Source organism: Zingiber officinale, chromosome 1B (genome assembly GCF_018446385.1).
Source record: "Zingiber officinale cultivar Zhangliang chromosome 1B, Zo_v1.1, whole genome shotgun sequence".
Taxonomy (NCBI): Eukaryota; Viridiplantae; Streptophyta; class Magnoliopsida; order Zingiberales; family Zingiberaceae; genus Zingiber; species Zingiber officinale.
The window spans coordinates 26,232,041-26,246,337 of NC_055986.1; positions in this window are offsets into that span (position 1 = coordinate 26,232,041).

Genomic DNA, 14,297 nt, shown 5'->3' on the forward strand with positions numbered 1-14,297 from the left:
CCTTCCTGTCTATCCCTCTTTTCCTATTGTAGACTTATTTTTACCCAATGGCTTTTACACCATTTGGTGATTTTATAAGCTTCCAGACTCTATTAGAATACATATATTCTAATTCTGTATTCTTTACAAAGATGCTGCATCTTTATCTTGGAGTGCTTCGTCATATGTTCGGAGATCAGGTTCATGTCCTCCAGGGATCGAGTCCAAAGACTCTCCCAAAACATGAATCTTTTTAGGTTGCCTAACAACCCTCCCACTACGACGAGGTACTTTTTGTAATTATGTATCATTTGTGATACGTGTTGCAGTTTCTTGTAATATTTCATCTTGTACAGTTGGTACTAGGTTAGACGTGTCCTTTAATTTCCTTAAGAATAATTTTAACTCATGGGGCTTGTGGTTTATAGTATAGTGCTTTTCTAAAATCAAGCATTGGTGCCAACAATGAGCTTCCGATTTTAAGGACTACAAACCTCTTTTCATTTTTCTAGGATAACTCACAAACAAGTGAACTCATGTCCAATTTTTCAGTGTCTCTCACGTGCTAAACCACCCAAATCCGAATATGCTTCAGACTAGGCTTACACTCATTCTGCAATTCTGTGGGAGTAGAGAGTTCTGACTTAGAAGGTACTATGTTCACTTCCGTTTCCATTGTATATCCTTAAAAAGAATTTGGTAATTTTTCTAAATAACTCATCATCGATCTAATTATTCCATAAGAGCCTTATACCTTCTTTCTACTACACTATTCTATTGGGATGTATCAAGTGCAGTTAGTTGTGATTGAATCCCTACTTCTGATAAGTGACTCCTAAATTCTCCCAAGAGGTATTTGCTACTACGATCTCACCGTAGTGTCTCGATATTTTTACTTTGACATTTCTCCGCATCAGTCTCGTACTCTTTGAACTAATCAAAACACTTAGACTTGCGGTGTATCAAGTAAATCTATCTGTGTCTCGAATAGTTGTCTATAAAATATACGAAATATTTGAAACTACCTCTTGTCTGGATAGTCATAGGACCACACAAATCAGAATGAACCAATTCCATTATATCTTTGGCTCCATACCCCTTAGACTTAAAACCTTCTCGGTTATTTTTCCTTCCAAGTAAGACTCTCAGGTTGAAAAAATTTCCACTACCAATGAACCCAAAAGTTCATCAGCTACCAATGAATCCTACTTAAGTTAAAATAACCTAGCCTTTTATGCCAAAGATATAATTGGTTCATTTCTCTTAATAGTTAAAAGATGAGTTATTAATTTTCATTTATTGCATCGTGGGAGTTATTGGATTTATAAATTGTTAACCAACGTACCAGAACAGATATCTTTCCTATTTTCTTGATAACAAGTTTGTTATCAAAATAGATAGAATATCTATTCTTCGATAGTTTAGAAACCGAAATCAAATTCTTTCTAAACTTGGTACGTAAAGATAATTTCTTAAAATCCATATTTTATTCCTATCAGAGGATAGACATCTCCCACTGCAACAGCTACCACTTTTGCAGCAGTGCCCATGTAGTTGGTGATTTTCCCTTCATATAGTTATCAGATTTCCTGGACCCTTGCAATGAACTGCAGACATGATCAGTGGTTCCTGTATCTACACACCAGGTACCGGTAGATAACACCACTAAACATGTAACTACTAATGAATAAAAAGACCTTTATTGTTCTCAGTTCTGAGATGACAGTCTACCTTAATGTCCAAGTCCTTTTTCCAATCATTACAATTTGGACTACTAAGTCTATTCTATAGTATAACAACTAGGGGATTGCCAAACATCCTAAGAATCACAAAAATATTTGGTCAAGACCAACACCTTAAAATCCCCATGAATTTTGTATGCCACGATAGTGTGGACGTATATAAAATCAAAAAGGAGATTTTATCCATTAATTTTATTATCTCATCAACTTTACTTTATGACGAATAAAATTAATAGTTGATCTATCTTTGATCAAATATTTGGTCAAAACTTTTGAATTTAAAATAACATTGATTCCTCAAATAATATTATTTAAATTCACCAACACCTCAAACACCGTGGATTTTGCATGCCACGATAGTGTGGACGTATACAAAATTGAACATTTGTAAGAGGAGGGTTTTACCCATTAATTATCTTGTCAATAAGTCTTTATGACAAATAAAATTTCCTCAAACATCGTGAATTTTGCATGCCACGATAGTGTGGGCGTATACAAAATCTCAACATTTGTAAGAGGGGGTTTTAATTTTATTATCTTGTCAACCTATCTTTATGACAAATTAATAGTTGGTTTTCTTCGGTTACACAAATAATAGCAGTGACTCCGATGGGGAGGATACTATTAGACGTGCCTAAGTGTATACCATTACTTGACACTAAGTCCATTAATAAGATTATACCCCTTCCGATGGGGAAGATCACACGCTCTTAATTAATTTCCTATAGTCATCCTAAATAGAAGTTTGATCTAGTGATCCGCAAACAAACTCATCCGATATGGAGGAAGGCACTCAGAGTCAACGCGCAAGTTTGTTTGCATCACTTACAAACCAGTAATGGAGACCGTGGAATTTATTAAAATAAATCCCTCTCCCACATAGTTATTTAGTGTGAGGAATTTTAAACTATCCTAGCATACATCACTTGCATACACACACATCACAGTAAATAAAAGTAATAAATATGGAAATTATTTTCCAACTATTATGGTCTTTTTCCATCACTGTCCTCCGTGTGCTCCAACCCCAACTGCTGCCATCTTTAGCCACCGCCATTGGGTCGAATCATCGCATCCATCTTGCTTCTTATTCCGCTACATCTCTGGTGCTCCAAAAGTACCACGCCTCGCAAGCATCCGATCCGCGACAAAAATAGAATTTTACATATATCGATCCTATATTCTTCGAGGGAATGTACATGTAATCTAGATCGAAAATAAAATTCTAAAATCCTAGGGCTAATACAGCTCCTGTTGTATTAGTTACATATAAACATGCACACACAAAATAATGCCCTTGACATGTCCAAGGGTCAAATCACACACAACATCTATAAGCCATAATAGTTGGAGCCTGCAACCACAAAGTTAACACATCCTACTATTATCCTGCCTAAATTATATATGACATGTGCATAACCTAATTTGAAAACCAAACACACAGAGGCAACCCTAGCTCTGATACCATTTGTTGGTTAGTCCTAGGAAAACGTACCAGTTCTATTGTACAAAATTTTTTTGTACAAGTATCGAATCTTTCCTTAAATAACCTATTGTGTTCTTTAGAAGTTAAATTAGGAATCGCAGACGGAACTTAACATCATTGATTCCAAATTTAACTTATCTGTTCTTAATGGTTTAGATTTGAATCACAAGCGGAACTTAACACTATTGATTCAAATCTACCTAAGTCATTAATTCCATAAATATTAATTTCTAAAATTGGTTTCTAGGACTGCATGGCGAGGCCCATGGCCTTCTTGGATATGGGAGCAACCACCACCGCCTAGGCAAAGCCTTTTAAGGAAAGCTAATATTTATTTCCTTAAATAACTCTAGGTTAACCAAAAAGAACAATCGAATCACAAATTCGAAAAAGAAGAAAAACACAAACTCGAAAAACTATTTTGAAAACTCTAGAATCATATGCCTCTTGTGTTTGGTATTTCCAAAAATAACAATACAAAGAAAAACTAGTATGATGCGGAAAACAATTATTAGTTATACCTTTCTTTGTAAGAAAAAATAACCTCTTGATCTTCTACCGTATTCCTCTTCTAACCTCGGACGTTATGTGGGCAACGATCTTCCGAGACGAGAACCACCAAGCACCTTCTTCTTCCTTCTAGGTTTCGGCCACCATAATTCTCCAAGAGAAGTAGAGGTCCGGCCACCACCACCAAGCTCCAAGGGATGCAAGAAACAAAACCTCCTTTCTCTTCTTCTTCTCCAAGCTAGAGCCGACCACCATCAAGAGCACCAAGAGGGGTTGTCGCCGGCCACAAGAAGAAGAGAAGAGGGAGAAGCTAGGGCCGGCCACCAAGGAGAAAAAGAGAGGAGAAGAATAATAGAGTCGTTCGCCATGAAGGCACCTCTACCCCCTCTTTTATAATCCTTGGTCTTGGCAAGTAAGGAAATTTAAATAAAAATTTCCTTAATTCCTTTGCCATGAAAAAGAAAAATTATTTTAATTAAAATAATTTTCTTTTTTCAATTACAATGGTCGGCCACCTCTTTCCCCAAAACAAGGAGAGTTTTAATTAAAACAAAAATTAAAACTTCCTAATTTATTTTCATAAATTTATAAAAAATTTCTCCAATAATTTTTCCCTTCATGGTGGATTATAAAAAGGAAATTTTATAAATTAAAATCTTTCTTTTAAACATGTGGATGATTTCCAAAAAGGAAAGTTATCTCTAAAAATTAAAATCTCCTTTCAATCTACAAATAAGGAAAGATATCAAATCTTTTCTTAATCTTTTATAGAAACTTATAAAAGAGAATATTTAATTTTTAAACTCTCTTTTAAATCATGAACATGGTTTAAAAGGAAAGTTTTCTCAAAATTAAAATTTCCTTTCAATCTACAAATAAGGAAAGATTTCAAATCTTTTCTTAATCTTTTGTAGAAAGCTATAAAAGGAAAGATTTAAATTTTAAACTCTCTTTTAAAACCATGATATCCACATAAGAAATAATTTTAATTAAAAATAAATTACCTTTTAATATGGCCGGCCAATCAAGCTTGGGCTCCAAGCTATGGCCGGCCAATTAACTTGGCTCAACCTTTGGGTCATGGCCAGCCCTAAGCTTGAGCTTCAAGCTTAGCTTGGCCGACCCCTATTGGTTGGGTAAGAAGTTGGATATGTGGTGGATATAAATCTCTATATACAAGAGGCTACGATAGGGACCGAGAGGAGGAATTAGTTTTGGTCTCCCGATGAAATTAAGCATCCCGTGTTCGCCCCGAACACATAACTTAATTTCATCAATAATAATTCATTCCACTAAAAAACTATTATTGAACTACCGCACCAATCCCAAATTACATTTTGGGCTCCTTCTTATTATGAGTGTGTTAGTCTCCATGTGTTTAAGATGTCGAATGTCCACTAATTAAATGAGTTACTGACAACTTACTTAATTAATATCTTAGTCCAAGAGTAGTACCACTCAACCTTATCGTCATGTCGGACTAAATCCACCTGCAGGGTTTAACATGACAATCCTTATGAGCTCCTCTTGGGGACATTATCAAACTAGATCACTAAGACACAATTTCCTTCTACAATCAACAACACACACTATAAGTGATATCATTTCCCAACTTATCGGGCTTATTGATTTATCGAACTAAATCTCACCCATTGATAAATTAAAGAAATAAATATCAAATATATGTACTTGTTATTATATTAGGATTAAGAGCACACACTTCCATAATAACTGAGGTCTTTGTTTCTTTATAAAGTCAGTATAAAAGAAACGACCTCTAATGGTCCTACTCAATACACTCTAAGTGTACTAGTGTAATTATATAGTTAAGATAAACTAATATCTAATTACACTACGACCTTCCAATGGTTTGTTCCTTTCCATCTTGGTCGTAAGCTACTGTTTATAATTTATAAGGTACTGATAACATGATCCTCTGTGTGTGACACCACACACCATGTTATCTACAATATAAATTAATTGAACGACTACATTTATCATAAATGTAGACATTTGACCAATGTGATTCTTATTTCTAGATAAATGTTTTACCAAAAGCTAAGCTTTTAGTATACATCCTAACACTAGAAATATTTGGAGGCATCTCCAAGCATGCCAGCAAATGATAACATTTTTCAGAATATATAAATAGCACTCTGGAGCTAGAAGTTCAATAACAAATACTATATTCATCTTTTGAGCTTTCAAAGTTTGTAAGAGGATACTCTGCATTCACAAAGGAGATTTTTAGTAGAGCTTTTTAACTTCCTTGAATTAACAACCATATAGGTTGTAACTAAATAAAAATCCTTAGCCTTCTTGCTTTTTTATGTTATTATTTTTTTTGTTAATTAATTGTTATCTAATATTGTGTCATTACTAAAAAATAGTAGCAAGAAAATTTGTTCTAACTTATTTTGGCAGGCTATTCATTCCCTTTAGCTGATCCATGACATCCCAACAAATGGTATCAGAGCCCAACCACTTTAGAAGGACTAACATCTAGCTAAAGCAATAAGATGATAGCCAGATCTAACATTCATCCATCAAAGTTTGAGGGGAGTTCACACTTTAGAAGCGTCGTATGGAGGTATTTTTCAAGACTGACTTTGACATTCTTCTTTGTAGCACCCAGAGATCAGCACGGAGAAGAAAAGGAAGAACATCTATGGAGCAAAAAGGAGTAGGCTGACTTTATGGCTAATGACAAAGTAGAATTTCATTTGCTGAGCATACTACCGCCCCAAGAAGTCAACTGAATCAACACCTATGACTCGTCCAAAGAACTCTGAGAGAAGTTCATGGAGCTTTACGAAGGAACATCGGAGGCCAGGCTATCAAGACGGGACATCCTCTGAAATCAGATAACGAACCTCCGAATGGAAAAAGGAGAAATAGTGGCTCAACTATACGTAAAGATTAAGGAGCTAATCACTGAACTCACTAACCTCAGGGAAATAGTAATGAATCGGGACTCAATCTGATATGCACTCAACGTTTATCCAAGAACCCAAAAGTGGGCATCAATAGTAGATGTCTACTACATTTCAAAAGACTTGGAGGTAAGTACTTTAGAAGAGTTATTTTCAACTTTGGAATTACACGAGTCTCGGTGTGCAGGACAAAGAAAGGAGCCGAATCAAAACCTAGCATTGCAATCTAAGAAATATGAACCGGATTCAAAATCTTCCCTCGACGAAGATGAAAAAGCCTACATGGTAAGAAAGTTTAATAAATTTTTTAAAACTAACAAATTTAATGAAATACAGGCAAAAAAGATTCTATAATGAAAAAGGAAAATGATGTGCTACAACTACTAAGAAGAAGAGCATTTGAAGGACAACTGCCCAAAACTAAAAAGTAAAATAAAAAGAAAAAAGGCAAAGGGTCAGAAAGGTCAAAATAGAAGAACCTTAAAGCAACATCGAATGAGTCGTCATCATCCAAATCCGAGAAGAAATAATACACTAGACTAGCAATAATGGCTAGTCACCCAAAAGAAGATGATGAAACTACTTTAGACGAGAGCATCGATAAAGGGGGAGCATCAAACTACAAGTCCAACACGGTAAGTGAGGTACGATTCCTATCCTCCGATTAATTATACGATATTATCAAGATGCTAAATAGATCATTATACAAAATTAGGACCAAATATATAAATTCAAAGAAAGACCATGCATGCCTACAAGAAGATTTTGATAAAATTAAAATTGAGAATATAAAATTAAATGAAGAAATAGAAACATTGAAATAAAAAAATTTGGCATGTTCTAATTTAAATATTTTTCAAATTTCAAAGTTTAGAGATTATAGTAGGCATAATTAGTATTCAAAAAAATTATATTGCTAGAAAATACTTGATAAATCTAGTAGATTGAAATTTATTTTGGATTCTGAAATATCTTCTGACCTATTAGATTTTTTATTTTGCTAAAAAATTTTATGGCTAGAACATCCATTTTGAAAAATTAATTTTAGTAACCCTTCTTAATTGTTTATGATATATAGAAAATTATGTTGTCTGTTGTTGGAAAAAAAATTTAAACTTTTTAATCATTATATAATTTTTTTTATGAATTTTTTTACCTAAAAATGAAATTTTGTATTAAAACTTTTTAGCAATAAATTTTTAAAAAATTTTATTTTTCCAAAACTAACCGATAGATTTTGAATGTTCAGAAAAATTAGCAAAATTTTTAGATATCAAAATCTATTTTTAAGCATTTAAATTGGATAATAACCATTTCTATATAAAAAAATTTATTCTGGTTACAAGAAAAATATTATTTTTGTGAAATTTTTTTTATCATGATTTGAATGCTTCGGTTTGACGTTGACAAAAAATTTCATGATTTTTTCAAAAAATACAAATAATTCTAAATTTTTTGTTTGCAAAACTAGGATAAATTGTTAAAAATTATTTTCTTTGTAAAATAATTTTGGTAAAAAGATATATTCTTGAGTAATCTATTTCCTACCCAAAGAAAAAATTTTAGATTTTTTTTGTCTTATATTCTCTTATTTTTTTATGTGATCAAAGGAGAAGAATAATTAGATGTTAAGTTTAGGGGGAGGTTTTATTTGTTTGTAATTAAAATAATTATATTTAATACTTGTACTTAAATGTCATATTTAAGTATACTTATTTTTACAAATTTTATTTGTTTGTTTGTATAACTAATCTTAACTCGGGTTGATTCACATCAAAAAGGGGAAGATTATAAGTACTTTGGGATAGTTTTGATGCGATCAACTGGGTTAAGTTAGGTCATGCGGAGTTAATACATTGTATCTAAGTGTACAGAGACTTAGGAACGCGGGAAGTCTAGCGGAAGACATGACAAGCGAGAGAAGGATAGCAAAGGAAGAGAGTTGACGGACTTAGTGCATCTGAGGGATGAAGAGCTATGGAAGAGTATACTGGTGGACGAGAAGGATGCGCATGGCGTATCCGAGGGACAAGAAGCCGGAAAAGAAGTTTGCTCAAGGAGAAAGTCAGAGTTGGGTTCGGGTGAGCTCAACTCTAGACGACCAGAGCATCATCGAAGCTAGCAGAGTGAAGAATGGTTAACAATGGAAGTTAACCATTTTTGGATGAACAATGCTCGAGATGCCTCAGATCAGACTGAAGGTGCCTTTGATGAATAGTACTGAAGGCGCCTCATTTGGACCAGAGGTACCTCAAATGAGCAATAGCCGAGATGCCTTCAGCTGCTCGGAGGCACCTCCAATGAACAGTAGTCATTAGGCTGCCGTTACATGGAGATAAGGTTTTATCCACTTGGAGGTGCCTCACATGTCTTTAGAGGTGCCTCCAAGCCACGTTAGCAAACGGTAACTTTTTCCATAATGCAATAAATATCACCCTAGAGCTAGGAGTTCAATAGTAATCACTATATTTATCTTCTGAGTTGTTCTTGAGCTTTCAAAGTCTATAAGAGGCTACTCTGCATTCATGAAGGAGATTTTTAGTAGAACTTTTCAACTGTCTTGGATTAACAACTAACTAAGTTGTAAGCAAATAAAAATCCTTAGCCTTCTTACTTTTTTATGTTATTATTTTGCGTGTTAATTAATTGTTATCCAATATTATGTCCTTGCTAAAAAATAGTAGCAAGAGAAATTGTTCTAACTTATTTTGGCAGGTTATTCATCCCCTCTAGTCGGTCCATGACAATCCAACAGAATAGGCGTTTAGTGTTGGCGGTAACATATTGGATGAATGATGATCAATTTTATCTCCCAACTCATTGGAAGCCCAACCATTACTCGACGATTGGTCCAGAGCAAAAAAAATCAAGGAATGCAACTTTCAGATGACAAAGTCGAAAAATTTGATACCAAATAAACAAATACTATGGGAATGGAAAATAGAAGTGAGTAACAATGTCACTTTTTAAGATAAAAGGATAAAAAGGTAAGAGAACTATGTGAGCTTTGATTCCCCTATATTCTAAGGGGATATGTAGGCAACTTAATAAGTGTAAGTCTTTTTTTTATGAGTTTATAATTTAATTTTTTTAATATAATAATCTTGAACTGTGGTGAACCATGCATGAATCATGAACTGACGGTTCTAAATAGTGAATCGTAATTGTCTTGGATGGTTAAGGGTCGCCCCCAAAAATCGTTAAATCTGTGGTTCCAAACCATTAAACCATTAGCTTTAGGTCAGGTCTAATGACAATGATTACACTTGATATAACCATTTTTCTTATCCTTTGTTTGTTTGTGCTAACAATTTGTAGCTTTATGTTTTTGACAATAACTACATTCAATATAACCATGTCCTCAACCTCTATGATAACCACCATCTCATCTTCCTCTTTGAAACTCAAAACTTTGATTTTCATTGTTGTCATTTTGATGATATTGTTGATTATTTCTTCCTCTTCCGCAAGAGTTTGAATCATCACGCCCTCTGAAATTTTTGTCCTTGCTGCGATAGCATAAACCACAACCTCTAATAGAAACTTGAAATTTAAGAGCTTTATCCGATTGTTGTGATGGAGGAAATATTAAATTAATCTTCACTTCATGGGCTTTCAGAATACCTTATAGATCCTCCAAAGTCATTACATTCAAATCTCTTATTTGCTCAATAACAGTAATAAGATTAAAATATTTTTAAGAAGAGAACGAAGTACCGTTTATACAATTCTGAGTTCATCTAAAGCTTCATCATTCGAAGCAATTTGATTCACTATAGAACCATTTTTTATAAAATAATAGACAACACTATCATTTACTTTCTTCTCTAATTTTTCAAATTATGATCTCAAAATTTGAAGTTGAACATTTTTCACTTGTCCATCACCTTATAAGCTTTTTGTAGAATTTCTCAAGTTTGCGTTGATGTTGTTGCTTTGTGGATTTTCTTATATGATCCTATGTGAAAGCTAGATAGACGGCGCGCTGGGTAGGTGATTGCAAGGTTGACTGAATGATGACTTTAGATGGGAATGAAAATTCTTCCTGAGTATACTCGAAAGAGAAGACAAACATTAGTGCCCAAAAACCAGGGAAGCGATCCCTAGCGAAGACCCTTCGACACTCAAGTCAGTATGATGTCCGTGCGGGAAAATGAATAGTAGTTATGTAGCATAGTGTGTCCAAGCGTATGTATCTCAAAAAGCACCTTAAAGTATACCTTACTATCAGAGAGGACCCCCTCTTTATATACCATGTCTCAAAACCTCCGCAATCATAAGGTGGCAGAGAATGTCGGGTGTAAGAAGTTATCGAGTAAGGGAATATGTATTCTAGGAGGTGTATAGTTACCACCCGAGGAATCTTTCATTACCCGTGTACACCCTTTTTGTAACTGATGTCATTAATGAGGCGGTTAAAGGAATATGCTGTCATAAAGTATCGGCTAAAGGGAAATGTAGAGTCACCTTCGAGGAAGGTTCTATTAAATGTCCATGTAATAACAGAAGAATATTCTCTGATAAAGTGTTACGATTCTCTGGTAATATGATCCCCAAAGATATCTTGGCCAGATATTTAGCCGACCGGATGCATGTATAAGAGCAGAATATTGAGTATGGTAGGACGAACAAAACTTAAGACCGCTCGGATATAGATTGTGTAATGCAGGAGATCCGATGATGAAGTAATGGGAAGCCAAGCCCCCTAGGTTCAGACGGTTTGTAAAATTAACCGATCATATATAGGGATACTTGTTTCTGAAGAATGGTGGACTAAGCCCTCGAGAAGCCCGACCAGTAATTTCAGTCGATCGTCCTTGTGCTGAGAGACTTGTCCTTGAAGTGATATTTGAGCTCTGGAAATCCAGTCAAGTTTCTTCTGAGATTTGCACTATATGTTTACTTGGCGAAGATAAGTCAGTCGTTTATCCGGCCGCCTGTATACAGGAGGACAGGATAATGAACAATCAAGGCTCATATGTTTAACTTATTAACATATCAACTCACTATATGCTAGGCACCCAGAGCGGGACGCTAGATTCCTGGGTCCTATCCGAATATTATTCCCGACCAACTTTATGGTTGGTCGGGACTCTCTTAAATCCGGACAGATGATGGCTAGTCAAATATATACTAGGTGTCTTACTACCGACAGGAAGTACTAGGCTCCATTGGTCAGACCGGCCTCTTGATCGGTCATCCTTGTACTGAGGGCCTTAGCATTGGGCGAGGAGTCAAGCCTGATTGTGAGTGGCCGCTGATAACTACTTCTCCTTGACTTTGACTGTCACGTTTCCTTGACTTTGACTACCACATCATACCTAGGCTTATTCATAACAACCTGTATTATCGTACATCTCGTTGTCTATTGTGAGATTGATCAGATTGAGAGCATGAGTGTTATACTTTTGATTATCCATCGAAACTTTCTTTTCAGTATCATTTAAGGCTTCTTCATCTTCAGGCTCAATAAACTCTTTATCGACTATATTCTATAAGTCGAATGCTTTTAAGTAAACTTCAAATCTGTTACTCCAATAATAATAATCTATGAAAGTATATAGAAAAGGAGTAGCAACATTTCTAAATATCATTTTTCTTGAGTCTCGCCTCGTTCTTCTGATACCAATAGAAGGGGAGAAGATATGATATTTAGGGATAGAATATAGCTAAGGAAGAGATGAAATTTTTTTTCTCATAATATTTTTTCATGTCACAACTTGCTTATATAGCCATGACAAAGAATTCTAAAGAACAATACAGATCTTTCCATATTAAACATGCTATTATATTTTTCTATTCAAATGTATGTAGTTGACAATTTAATCCAACATAATAATTTAATTAGTCACTGCCTAATTTAATAAAATTTGACATGATGATCAAAATAATTTAGTTTTAGTCCCAAATGCAATTTAGTTTAGACTTCCAACGTGACTTTGAGAAACTTCCAAGAAGGCGGTTCTGTGTTTGAGCAGATCAAGAAGCAACTGAAGGAGCTCGGAGTAGACCCGACGGACCCGGCCCGGGCCCGTAACCGGGTCAACGGGCCGGTTGCCCGTTGACCCGGTTCGCCGGGTCGAACCGGAACCGGCCCGGCAAGTTGCCGGGCCGGTTCCGGTTCATTGGATGTAAAACCGGCGAACCGCCGGTTAATCGGCGGGTTGAACCGGCGGTTCAGCCGCAGAATTTTTTTTTTTTTTTTTTTTAAACGGCTTGAACCGCCGGTTAACCGGCGGTTCATAGCCGTTGGAACCGCCGGTTAACCGGCGGTTCGTAGCCGTTGGGAGGGTTTTTTAGGTATTTTTTTCAACGGTTAGGATCATTTGACCGTTTTTTGATCAATGGCTATGATTTAGTGTCCGTTACTATCAAAACTCTATAAATAGAGAGCTTATTTCATCATTTTTCACACACATCTTCTCTACTCTTAATCTCATTTTCGTATTCTCTAATCTTTCGCTTCTTTTCAATTACAATGGAAGGAGGTCGTAGTCTCAGCTCGAAAAGCAATAATGAATCAATGGAGGAGGACCCCAACATTCAATCTACCGATGATGAGATCGAGCATCTTCCGAATCCGACACCCGAAACACAAGGAAAAACCGATGCAATTACTTCTAAGGTTCGGGAACTTCCTCCTCTAAAGTCTTCTATTTTTACTAAACATTTTGAGAAGGTCACTCTTCCGTCGGGAGAAATGCGTGCAAAATGTAAACACTGCAATGCTTCCTACAAATTCCAAGCCGGCGGCGGCTATGGGTCGTTGAAACGACATGTAGAAACGAAGCACCCGACGGAATATGGACTCGACCGTTCTCAAACACAATTATCAAGATTTTCTTCAACTAGCGGTAGTACCGATTCCGATTTATTTTTATATTCGGATAATAAATTAAGAGAATCATTAGCTAAATTTGTTTATGTAGAACATCTTTCTTTTAGTTTTGGATCTAAATGCACATTTGAAGATTTTTGTAAAGAATCTCTTAATCCATGTGCTAAACGTGTTCCTAGGACTACACTTACTCGTACAATTAAAAAATTAGTAAAACAAGGAAAAAAGAATTTAATTGATGAATTTAGTAAATTAGATAATAAAGTTTCTTTATGTTCCGATATTTGGAGTGATCATTGGCAAACACATTCGTATATGGGTGTGACTTGTCATTGGATCGATAACTCTTGGAATCTCCAAAAAAGATTATTAGCTTATAGAGTTTTTGATGAATCACATAATGCTCATAATATCGCACAATTATTATGTTTAATTTTAGAAGAATATGGTTTAACTCATAAAATATTTTCAATATCATTAGATAATGCTAGTTCTAATACCGCTTGTATAGATGATCTAAAATTTGTTTGTCAACCTATTATTGGAGGTTTATTTTTTCATATTCGTTGTGTATGCCATGTTTTAAATTTATGTGTTCAAGATGGTTTAAAAATTTTAGAAAGTTATATTAAACCAATTAGAATTGCAATTTCTTATTTATGGTCTCATCCATCTATAATGAAACAATGGGTAGGTTTTGTAAAATTAATGGAATGAGACCTAAAAAATTTCCACGTGATGTACCAACACGTTGGAATTCAACATACCAATTATTACAAGATTCATTTCAATATAAAGAATTATTATGT